At 34.3% G+C, this 13,705-nt stretch overlaps 1 protein-coding gene across 1 annotated transcript in view; it reads left to right on the top strand.

Moving 5' to 3' along the window:
• Positions 1 to 4,405: 4,405 nt before the first annotated feature.
• The window catches only part of LOC127871519 (receptor-type tyrosine-protein phosphatase epsilon-like), a 206,002-nt gene continuing 196,702 nt past the window's right edge, over positions 4,406 to 13,705 (top strand). The window contains exon 1 of the mRNA XM_052414534.1: positions 4,406 to 4,537. The gene's annotated coding sequence lies outside the window, so the exon portion shown is untranslated. The remainder of the gene's footprint in view (positions 4,538 to 13,705) is intronic.

Genomic DNA, 13,705 nt, shown 5'->3' with positions numbered 1-13,705 from the left:
ACAATTTTTTTATTATCATGAGTGTTTGCATTTATGTTAAATGTTAAATATTGTTTGTGTGAAAGAATCTGTCTTTTGTTTTTTTATGTTAATAAGTATGCTTAAAGCGCCTTAAAAAATAGCATTCATTCAGTAGCCTTTGAAAATGTTGGGCTACAGATCTGATCGGGTTTTCCAGTTCCCTGTCTGAACATTTTGAAATTTATCGGACACTGATAAAATTGTATTGATAGACAATTTATTATGTAGCGTATATGGCATACATTCAATTTAAATTAAATAGACGACACTATCTCAGAAGCTTTGCAAAACATCGAACGAAAATATTTAAAAACGCGCGCAATTTAAGTGGGTACAGCATTAGGTAGATTATAACATGTGTGTGGTCCAAACGTTGGAAGTTTGGTTTGTTTTTAACAAGACAGTACAAATTATGCCGAGGTTGTATGTTTACGTCTGAAATTCCCTTCGTTCCAGAAGTTTGTGTGTGGCTTATATTAAAACTTTAAAGACTCTGATGTTACTAAATTACTAATAATAACAATACAGTTACATACAGTACAATATTTGAGAAAATATGTGTTGAATGTTAAATCATATTTCAAACATGTAGATATGTGTAATCTTTCTGTAGAAGACTATTCCCCACACTCCGTAAAACTTTCAATTACGTGACGTAGTAAGTTAATTGAAAAGTACAACGCGATTTATGCATAAGCAGCAGCGTGATCTTGTTTTCAAACGCATCATATTTGTTTTTGTTGTTGTAGTTTTTTGTAAATTTATTTTCACAATTAAATTTACATTGGTGATTGCTGATGCGAACTGAATTTTCTGCGCCTTAAACGTAAACTACGTTAGTTTCCAGAATATCCTTTATGTTTCCCGTGGCCCAACAAAATAAAATGTCCACCATTGATTTGATACATTGTACTGGAATGAGCGTATATATCTATGAATTTGTTTGAACTATTTTTAAGTGTTTATTTCATTTGAATAAAATATTCCGATGACTTTTATTTACGTTTATTCCCCAATTTGACTTCAGAATGCTCTGGTCGATACGGCGTTAACTGCTTACATGCGTGTAGTCAACATTGCCTTAAAAACGAAACATGTAACAATGTGAACGGCGAGTGTCCGAGCGGATGTGAGGACGGATATGACTATGCCAACGATAAAACATGTACATCACGTAAGTGAAACGTATTTGTAGTTTTTCGATCTTCCTATGTATTATACGAACTTTAGGAACACGAATTACTTTTATTATATTTGAATACTATTCCGATGAATTGTATTCACAACAATTGGAAAACTGAACTTCAGGATGCTCTGGTCGATACGGCGTTAATTGCATACAAGCGTGTAGTCAACATTGCCTTAATAACGAAACCTGCAACAATGTGAACGGCGAATGTCCGAGAGGATGTATGGATGGATATGACTATGCCAAAGATAAAACATGTACATTACGTAAGTGTAACGTATTTGTAATATTGCGATCTGCGATTGTATTAACAACCTATATTCTAGTAACGCTAATAACCTTTATATAATTTGAATATTTTTTTTTATGTAATTCACAATCTGGACTTCAGCATGCTCTGGGCGATACGGCGTTAACTGCAAATACACTTGTAGTGAAAACTGTCTTAATAACGAAACCTGTAACCATGTGAAGGGCGATTGTCCCAGCGGGTGTGTGGATGGATATGACTATGCCAAAGATAAAATGTGTACATTACGTAAGTGTTACGTGTTTGTAATTTAGCGATCTGTACTTGTATATAAAGATCGATAGTATAGTAACGCGAATACCTTTAATATCATTTGAAATATATTCCGATGAATTTTATGTACGCTCATTCCCCAATTTGACTTCAGGATGCTCTGGTCGATACGGCCTTAATTGCATTCACACGTGTAGTCAACATTGCCTTTATAACGAAACCTGTAACAATGTGAACGGCGAGTGTCCGAGCGGATGTATGGATGGATATGACTATGCCAGAGATAAAACATGTACATCACGTAAGTGTAACGTGTTTGTAGTTGTTCGATCTTCTTCTGTATTATACGAACCATAGTTCCAACAATTACTTGTATTCTATTTGAATAGTATTCCGAATAATTTTGTATTCATAACAATTCGAAAATACAAGCGCTCGGTGGCAAAGTTTTTTATGTCTTTTTGTGTTTACAATTTGATAATGTTAGAGAAAAGTAAACTAGTGTAGTTTAAAAATAAAATCTACATGCATAATTGTTTAGATACATAATACTGTACTTGGGATTTATTTTGTTTTTTTAAGTAATTGAATGATCATATTTAATAAGATGATCCAGGATGATATTTCATCACAATTGTCACAATGAGTTAAAATAAGAAAGTAACAATTCACAGACGATGTGATAAATCCCTGTAACTATTGTCTCACTCACTTAAAAACAAATTCCAAGTTCAGTATTATGTCTCATAACAATTATGCATGTAGATTTTCCTTTTGAACTACACCAGAATACTTTGTATTAACATTATACAATTGTAAACAAAGACTTAGAGAAAGAGCGAGGATCCCGGCTTGCGCGCGCATTTCAATAAGCGAGTGGGGTGACAGCGTTTTAATTATGGGTAATGACGCATTTCCGTTGCTAAAGAATATGGCTATTGCCCTACCTTGTCAATATCTATATACACAGTCGAACTATCTGTTTTTTAAGAAGACGGTTTGTCGGAAGATTTGTATTGATTAAGTATGTGTATGCATTATAATAAACAACGGGTTACTAAAAAAAATTACATGTAATCATAAATAAAACAAAACATTGCCAACGAGCGCCTGTGTTCGAAAACTGAACTTCAGGATGCTCTGGTCGATACGGCGTTAATTGCATACACGCGTGTAGTCAACATTGCCTTAATAACGAAACCTGTAACAATGTGAACGGTGAATGTCCGAGCGGATGTGTGGACGGATATGACTATGCCAAAGATAAAACATGTACATTACGTAAGTGTAACGTATTTGTATTGCGATATGCAATTGTATCAACAACCTATATTCTAGTAACGCTAATAACCTTTATATAATTTAAATAAATAGGTCATATGTAAAATAATTCACAATCTGGACTTCAGCATGCCCTGGGCGATACGGCGTTAACTGCAAACACGCGTGTAATATAAACTGTCTTAATAACGAAACCTGTAACCATGTGAATGGCGATTGTCCCAGCGGGTGTGTGGATGGATATGACTATGCCAAAGATAAAATGTGTACATTACGTAAGTGTTACGTGTTTGTAATTTAGCTATCTGTACTTGTATATAAAGATCGATAGAAAAGTAACGCGAATAACTTTAATTTCATTTGAAATATATTCCGATGAATTTTATGTATGCTTATTCCCCAATTTCACTTCAGAATGCTCTGGTCGATACGGCGTTAACTGCTTACATGCGTGTAGTCAACATTGCCTTAATAACGAAACCTGTAACAATGTGAACGGCGAGTGTCCGAGCGGATGTATGGATGGATATGACTATGCCAGAGATAAAACATGTACATCACGTAAGTGTAACGTGTTTGTAGTTGTTCGATCTTCCTCTGTATTATACGACCTATAGTTACACGAATTACTTTTACTTTATTTGAATAGTATTCCGAATAATTTTGTATTCAAAGCAATTCGAAACTACAGGCGGTCGATGGCAAAGTTTTTTATGTTTTTTTTTGTGTTTACAATTTGATAATGTTAATGAACAGTATTCTAGTGTAGTTTAAAAGAAAAATCTACATGCATAATTGTTTAGATACATAATACTGTACTTGGGATTTATTTTGTTTTTTTAAGTAATTGAATGATCATCTTTAATAAAATGATCCAGGATGACATTTTATCACAATTGTCACAATGAGTTAAAATAAGAAAGTAACAATTCACAGACGATGTGATAAATCCCTGTAACTATTGTCTCACTCACTTAAAAACAAATTCCAAGTTCAGTATTATGTATCATAACAATTATGCATGTAGATTTTCCTTTTAAACTACACCAGAATACTTTGTATTAACATTATAAAATTGTAAACAAAGCCTTAGAGAAAGAGCGAGGATCCCGGCTTGCGCGCGCATTTCAATAAGCGTGTAGTCAACATTGCCTTAATAACGATACCTGTAACAATGGGAATGGCGAATGTCCGAGCGGATGTGTGGACGATATGACTATGCCAATGATAAAACATGTACATTACGTAAGTGTAACGTGTTTGTAATATTGCGATATGCAATTGTGTTAAAAACCTATATTCTAGTAACGGTAATAACCTTTATATAATTTAAATAAATAGGTTATATGTAAAATAATTCACAATCTGGACTTAATCATGCTATGGGCGATACGGCGTTAACTGCAAACACGCATGTAGTGAAAACTGTCTTAATAACGAAACCTGTAACCATGTGAATGGCAATTGTCCCAGCGGGTGTGTGCATGGATATGACTATTCCAAAGATAAAACATGTACATTACGTACGTGTTACGTGCTTGTTATATCTTCGATTGAACGTAGCGATCTATATTATAGTTACAAGCAGCAGGTTTAAAAGAATAGTTTTAAGAAGTTAGATAAAATGCACGACTTATCAATAAAGAATTATCATTATTGTCGATCGGCGGGAACGACCATGTGATACGTATGTAACCAATACGTTTTAAAAGTTAACAAGTAAAATAAACATAAAATGTTCCGCAAAGTATGTTATAAATACAAACGCGTCTTAAAGTCTTAAAAGCGTGGTCACATGTTTTGTGCAGCATGTTTGGATACATGTAGCTACGGTCGGAGTTGTACAAATGCTTGTGATACCACTTGTCTCAACAACGATATATGTAATTATGCTAATGGGGAATATCTGAATTGTTGTGCAGTTGAATATAACTATAGTATAGCTGTAAAACTCGCACGTGTTTTGATAGGCATTTGCTAAGATTTTAACATCTTAAACATATTTTCGTGTACTTTTATCATTCTTAATGTTAATAATGCTAGTATTAGTGTAATCGTTTAGTATTTGTATAGCTACAAATCACTCGATTTGGGTATTTCGTAAATTCGATTGAACTTATAATATTGTATTCGCATTAGACCGAACAGAACACACCATAAACTTAATTCGTATAACCTGAACATATCTATTTTATCGCCATAAATACAAAACTGACAATATATAAGCAATAAGCACATGCATAGCAATGCGTAAAGGACAAAAATAGTATATAAAATGTGTTAAATAAGGCGGATTATGCCATTATATTACTCAACGTGTGCATTCAATGACTAAGTTCTAATTTAAAAAGAATTTTTACAATATGTCTCGAGATTCGTTTTAGTGTTATTATTTGTTAACAAACGTTTAAATGTATGCATACTAGGTCGGATTGATAGAATTTATCGATCACACAGTTTTCTAATATGTGTATACAGAGGACATACAACTACAAAATATACTCGTCCTCGATTTGAGCTACATAAACTACATTTGCGTTCGTGTGACGAACGTCTTAATTTTGATAATTTTTTTCTTAAATTAAAGTTTTGGATAGGGTTAAGGTAATAAAAAAAATTCAAATCGGTGTTTCAACTCTTTGTATAATATAATAAACTTTTAAAATTTAAATTAATTCGCCACAAACCTATGTTCATATCAATATACCGAGTTTATAATATAGAGATAAAACATTTAATGCACCCATTCATCTATAAACCAGTATTTTTAAGCAAGTCTGGCACTTTGGTTTTCCAATTGTAAAATCGTATTATATTTTCAGCACCGTTTCTCATATAACATAGTGTACCATATAATGTACAAATGGGTTATTTAACAGTACACCATTTTATAAAATATTTTTTTTATTATTCGTACAAAGCGATTTATATATAACGGGTATCGCCCTAGTTCCCCGTATACTGCTGCAATAGGAGAACCTACTTTGACAAAAAATATTCGTTAAAAAAATATAGAAACTCTTTTATATCCTAAGCATTTGGAAAAAAATTCACGAATAGCACAGTATTGAAATAACATACAAATCAAACAGATTCAGCAGGAACAAAACATGCATGTCTTTGGTGATTGAAAAAAGCGACACCATAGCCTTTAAAGGGGCCTTTTCACATTTTGGTAAATTGACAAAATTATAACAAGTTGTTAAAGATTCTCAAATTTTCGTTTTTATAAACGATATTTGTGAGGTAATACTGAACAATTACCATGCTCTAAAATAGCCATTATATGCATCTGTTGACGATTTAAAAACCTGAAATTTATAAAGCGTTGCGACGCGAAAAGATTGAATAATTTGGAGAGTTCTGTTGTTGTCGTTATATTTTGTAAAACTACGCGGATCGCTTATATAAAGTTGTTGGGAATTTGTACATGTTACGACGCTTTCGCGCCATTGCGCGAAACGTCACGTGATGTTAACGTCATATTTAAGAGAACGTTGTTTTGATACATTGAGATTTTAAAAAATAGATTCAGAACTAGACACAACGCTTTCTTCCTTTTGTACGATCACAAGACATTTTGGTGCCGTGATCAGGATAGTCAAGAGTCGAAATATGCAGCTAAACAAGCTTATTGCGATGCGCGACGGTCATCGTCGCCTTATATCCAGAGAATTAGAGCGATTCGACTCAACCGAGTTAACAACATCCGAATACGAGAGATTACTTCACCTGATTATGGAGGAAGCAGAAGAAGTGAGAACCTTCAACTATAAGATCGTCAACCATAACGATATCGAAGATCTATCACCGGAACTGGTCGAGGGGAAATCATATTCATTCGACCTAGAGTTAAAGATTCAAAGATCTAAAGATACTTTGAATAAACGTAGCGGAAACAAAGAAGAAATTACATCGAACGTTTCACAAGACGAAACTAACAGCGGGCAACCGGAATCCGATACAGAAATTGTTTGCACATTAGCCGAAATACAGCCAGGTCTTCCAGAATTGAATCGGCACACACTTCAGCAATCTACTACGAAGAAAATGACCAGCCAGAGTGTTTCTTTTCAAAAGTTGCCAAAATTATCTCTGCCGTCGTTCCACGGGGATATAGTAGAGTGGCAGACGTTCTGGGACAGTTTCGAATGTTATGTACACCAAAACCAGGCATTATCAGACGTGCAGAAATTTGCATACTTCGTGCATTAGTTCATGGCGCAGCGAGTTCATGTATAGCAGGATTCCAGTTAACAAACTTGAACTATATGAAAGCTATCGAGCTACTAAAACAACGATTCGGACAGCCAGAAAAGATAGTAGAGGCGCTGATGCAATCGCTGATCCAATTAGATCTACCACCGAACACTCCTGATAGTCTTCACGCATTTAATGATAGACTAGAGACCAGCATAAAAGGATAAGAATCACTCGAAGAGTGCCAAGAGACAAGTTATCATAAGAGACAAGTTACCGACCGCAGTTCGTCAAAGTATGGCACGTGATCATGGGACCAATCGCTGGAAGCTTCCCGACCTAAGATGTGCCATCGAGAAAGGGATTGCCATCATGCAAGAAGGCGACACACGGGAACTTCCGGTTTACGGCGCACATATGCCGACTGCGTCATTCCATACCAAAAGTAGATGTCCTAGGAAAAAACTCACCCCGTCAAGATCAAACGAAGACATTAAACGTCGGAAGGTGACCTGTCGTTTCGCAATAAGTTCCGGCAACTGTATTATTGAAACAAATAGCTTGTTCGATGAAGGTGCTCAGAGATCTTTTATCACAGAGACCTTGCGAATGAATTAAATGTTAAAGAGACTGGTACAGAGACAAACTACTTGGCAGCATTTGGTCATTCATCTCAAAATGTACAGATAATGAAAACCGTCACAGTGCACGTTATCACTGACCGGAAGGAGCGGATCCCGATTGACGTCCTAATTACGCCCACCATAGCCGCCCCGCTTCCGAACTTACAGAAAAACATAACTTCCTTATCGTACCTTCGAGGTTTAAAATTAGCACACCCAGTTACTGCTCATGAGACGTTTGATATTTCAATGCTGATTGGTGCAGATGCTTACTGGAAGATAGTTCAGAATCACGTTGTTAGAGGCAACGGACCTACGGCAGTACAATCAAAACTTGGGTATTTTCTTTCTGGCCCGCTGCCAAATACAAGCGCAGGGACAATACACCATATGCTGAACGTTATGACGTCACCTTTGATCACCGTTGACATCGAGCGATTTCGGAAATTAGAGTCCATAGGCAACACGCCGGAAGTGGAGGTGACTTCCGGCTCGGAAGAACTTCAGACATTTATTGATACCTGCATATATTACAAGGATAACCACTACAGTGTTAAACTGCCATTAAAAAAGACCAACCACTATTACCAACGAATTACGATGCAGCCGTCAGTCGTACGCAGAACATGATAAAACGTCTGCGAACAGACCCGTACATGTTCAAGAAATACGACGATATTATAAATGAACAGCGAGAACGTGGATTTATAGAAGCCGTTGACTACCATACGTTATCGAATGTGATCACGGAAAAAGAAGCTGTTATAAATGATCGACCTCTGAGCTACATCAGTACCGCGCAGAGTGACTTGCTGCCGCTGACCCCTTCTCATCTTGTTTCCGGTCGCCGAATCACAGTGCTACACTACAGCCGTGACGTGGATTTGGATTCTCAAAATGTCATCACCAGAGAGAACATCTCCAAACGAGCGCAAATGCAGCAAAAACTTGTCGACGATTTCCGCTGCAGATGGAGAAGAGAATACCGCACAGCTTTACGCGAAAACCAGCGGATTTCCGGGTGTAATGAGCAGACGATAAAAGTCGGCGACATCGTCATGGTACACGATGAAAGTCCACGGTCACGATGGAAATTGACAAGGGTCGAGGCGCTCACCCAAGGCAACGACGAACGAATACGAGCCGCAAACATTCGGACTGACGGGGGAATTACGAATCGCCCAATTACCAAACTATATCCATTGGAGGTCGGAGACAAAACAGTGTCATAAATTGACTGATAAATGTAGTAGCGAAAGACAATAATCGTGCTAAGAACGTTTTGTTAAAAATGCATTTTCGTCATTGATTTAATATTAATGGTGAATGTATAAAATTATTTCTTTAATGCTTCGATATTTTAAGTGCATATTGGTGTATTTTTTTGTGTGTGTTCATATTTTGCGTCCCCGAGTATGTTGGGATTAGTACATGTTATGACGCTTTCGCGCCATTGTGCGAGACGTCACGTGATGTTACCGTCATATCTAAGAGTACGTTGTTTATATACATTGAGATTTGAAATAGATTCAGAACTAGACACAACGCTTTCTTCCTTTTATACGATCACTAGACAAAAGTATAAAATACACCCTCATTACATGAGCAAGGATAGCCGAGTGGTCTAAGTGGTAGACTTTTACTTCAAGGGTTAGTGGTTCGAGCCCTTTTGAGGGTTACTTTTTCTTCTTTTTTTAAATTTTATTCTTGATTTTTTTTACTGGAGCGTTTTAGATCCAATGTTTACATTTATAAATCTAAAGCATTTTATGACAAACTTTAATAAATGTGAAAACCTGTGAAAAGGCCCCTTTAAGACTTATCTGATAACGTTTGAGTAGTTTGTATAAATGGCCCACCACTTGATAGTACAACGCCGAGATAGTTTAATGCTTGGACCATTTCTATTTGCTCATTATTTTTTAAAAAATGCACAATCTGTGAATTATTTCCATCCTTTTTAGATCTGACTAATTTTGTTTTTTCTACATTAACCTTTAGCTTTCATATATTACAATATTTGTATAGATCATATAAAGATGTTTGCAATCTTTGTTGTGTTTCAGAAAAAAAATACAGCATCATCTGCAAACAATAATAAAAACACAGAGAGCTGGTCTAACGCTATCATGTTATCATTGTTATAACTTAAAAAAATCGATGTCGTTAGCAAAAAGTGAAAAAAGAAAAGGCGAGATTGCCTCCCCTTGCAACAATCGAACTTTGCAATAAAAGAAATCCGACAACGTTCCCATGCGTTGTACATCACTTCATCATATATCGAATACTGTACCCCGTTAATACCGCTCTTAATAAGCTTTTAACATAGTCCGTTTCGATATATTGAATCATTGCATTTTATTAGGTCAATATAACAACAGCATATTTTCTTTTTACTACTTTGTGCATCTACTGTGCTATAGTTAGATTTGAATCCGAACTGTGCGTATGTGAGCTTATCGTTTACACTAGCCCACTTTTTAAGTCGTCCGTTTATTACGATTGTAAACAATTTTGTCCAACAGCTCACTAATGTTATACCTCTATAGATGTTTGGGTCGAATGAGTCATTTTTTTGAAAATATATTTCACTACTCCCTTTGACCAAGATTTTGGAAATGACGGCTTTTCAAGAATATAGCTAAATAATAAAATACATGTTGCCAATGTTCATTAAGGAAATGGAAACATTACAAAATAAGTGTTTAGTGTCATCCACGAGTCACATGGTTTCGATCGCTTTATTTTGTTGTATTGATTATCTATTTGGTAGTTAAGTCTATTGTTGTTGTTTTTGTCTTTATATATAGGAAACAAAACACTACTCGTAACAAAAGTTGTACTACTTAGTTAAAAATATCGTTGAACAGTGTGAAGTGAAATGTTATTCTACAAGTTATATTTCAATTAAAAAACTATAATATGTTAACGTTTATCGGTAGCTTGTTTTGAATAGGATTCAGAATGCAATTTGAATTCATTACAATAGTGTTGCAACAATCAACACAATGGATGGTTGCTACACTGATCAACTAAATATTTTGTTGTACTTTATATTCGATTGGATTATAACTTTAGTACACGCAGCATGTTCTTCTGGAACCTATTTTATCTACTGCAATTACCGGTAGACAAGAATAGCATGAACAAACATTTGTAAACAGGACAATGCTACATCACTGTTATGTGAAAGAAATTATACACCAACGCGTAGCAAGGAAAAACTACTTCACCGTTTCACAACACTATGGTATAAAATCCGCAAAGCTGTTAATACAATGCAATCTGTAATTGTGAGCATTTAAATCTTAGATTTTGTTTTTGGAATAATGCTGTAGAATGTTTTGGAGACGAGAAAACGTTCGAAAGTGAATATGAATATTGCAAACTTGGAAGTTTTTCAATGTAGTATGTAAAAATCAAAATGCAAACTAGTAACATGAAATACGACAAAAAGTACATTATGAAATTAAGAGAATACATATGTCAATGGCACATGAGTCGTAAAACATCGATTGCGTTACTGAAGTGCAATCGGAACAAAAATAGTGTTGTTACGCGTTCATATTGCCATGGCGTTGATTTGAACATTTCAATAGTTCACATCATAGATTTCACCCCAGGAACCCTTTATCTATTATTGATTTCGAAACGCGAGAACTCACATTGACGTATATATCACTTACGGTGAGATAAATACTCGGTTTTACTAAAGCGTCCATCGAACAAAACGGTTTTTATATGGGTTTATTATCAGGTCAAATACATTTATTTATAACAATTGACTCATGATAATTGGATTTAACATCGCGTGGATTTTTATATGAAAGCTCCTAATACAGGTTGTGATTGAGTGGCCAATGAGTAAAGACCAATATAATCGTCTCAAAACCGCTTTTTGCGATAAAAGTTGCATACACCGAGACTTTCTGTTGTGAACGGAAATATGAGTAATATCGTTCGTACCAGATATTATCGTCGGGAACTGTTGAAATAAGTCACATACTGAACAACTACAGTATATATGTTTAATGAATTTACATATATCAATTCATTTATTAATTTAACTGACTATTGATCCTAAACTCATTATCGTAATGTGTTTTTCCTCATAATTATTAAACTAAAGATTATATAAACATATCAGCAAGTATTCTTGTGCATGTGCTGGTTATATTTTTTTAATAAATATAGCTATAAAATGTATTAACGTTTAGCATCCAATTTGGCATTTTTACATGAACGCACGCATCCCACAAAGTTATTATAAAATGATAAATAAGAAATGTCATTTAGAAAAAGCGATTTTGATGGAAGATTGCAATGGTGCTGATTTGTTTGAAAAACTTTTTGCGTTGCTAATGAAACACATGTAAGTAGGTTTATTGTTATACTCGCTTTAATAATTATTATATGGAATGTTATGCTTATTGAATCATAAAGCTAAGAACAGACCCTCACATACTAAAGTAACTGGAAAGTATGTTTACTTCTAAACGATCTCTCTAGAGTTTTACCTTTCAACAAATGAAAATTAACATTATAAAATGAATCGCTTCTTATACTTACATATCATTTATTACAAATGTACAAAGTCAACCTCAATACTTGAAGACTAGTTTCAAGTCATACATAATTTCAATATATATATATACAAACTACCTTGAGCATTTCTCAAGAAAATATTCAATTATCTCGAATAAACATATCCCATGTCAATTGTTTTTATTTTTAAATGTACGGTAAAAATAATGCATGTAAAATGTAACGCATTGCTTCATTTGCGATCTGAGACCTTTAGTCGACATTCTGTACTGTGTTAAGGATATACCAATAGCAATTATATAGGGAATTTACAAACTAATAATCACATTTTTAAATATTAATTGTGACATTTTTGTACAGAATGTCAACGAGATATGTTTAGTGCAAACTGCTCATCGGAATGTCATTGAAAGGAAGTGCTAAAATGTCAACACATCTTTGGCAATCGCACTGATAATCAGTGTGCCTCTGGATGGACCTATGGCAACTGAAGAAAGTTTTATCTGTTCATTTACAACAGCAATTCGTTTAATTGTACTGTTGTTATCTGAAACGTTTACATATTGATGACGAATCCTGTTAATGATACATAATATATAGAATATAATAAGCAAGTGTACAACATTCCAATTTCCAACATGCACATTGTAATATTATGTGTGGTATATTCCAGCGTTATGCATGGTTAAAACAAATTAGTTCTTTGTCGTATCTTTTTTTATCTATTATTAGACGTATCAGATATAGTTTTCCCACATTTATGTCACGTGTTGAATCATATAAAAATTCAAACAATTGTTATAATTAATCATTAAACATTAAATCGTCATTTTTTGTTGATATTCTTTGCTGATCTTTCGAGTGTAATATACTTTGTATAATTGAACTGTAAGATATCATCTAAACTAATGATGCTACGATTCGTCGAAATAACTGTATTTTTTAAAGAAACTATATTTATTTATAAATCTATGCATTTTTAAGGATTTTTACAATATCATTAATTCGAGTATTCATGCAATATATCATGCGATAGTTTAATAGCAATGTACATGTGTATGTAGGGTGTATAACAAAAATTACCCTAGAAGTCAAAAGGTATCAGTAAATGCTTCAACCTTTAAAAACGTCAAATAAATATTGTTAAAATATTGTTAAAATATCGTCATCGACATTCCTTTAAAACAACTTTCAATATATCTTCTGCGTCACAAAAATTGTGATTATAAATTTAATGTTTTTACCGTCAGTTTGTTGGTATATTAGTATATACATCCCGCAATAAAGTTCCAAATAATCGCATTTCATTCCTGGCTAAAATTT

The sequence above is a fragment of the Dreissena polymorpha genome, chromosome 3 (genome assembly GCF_020536995.1).
Source record: "Dreissena polymorpha isolate Duluth1 chromosome 3, UMN_Dpol_1.0, whole genome shotgun sequence".
NCBI classification, from domain to species: Eukaryota; Metazoa; Mollusca; class Bivalvia; order Myida; family Dreissenidae; genus Dreissena; species Dreissena polymorpha.
This window is presented reverse-complemented; position numbering and strand designations above follow the sequence as displayed.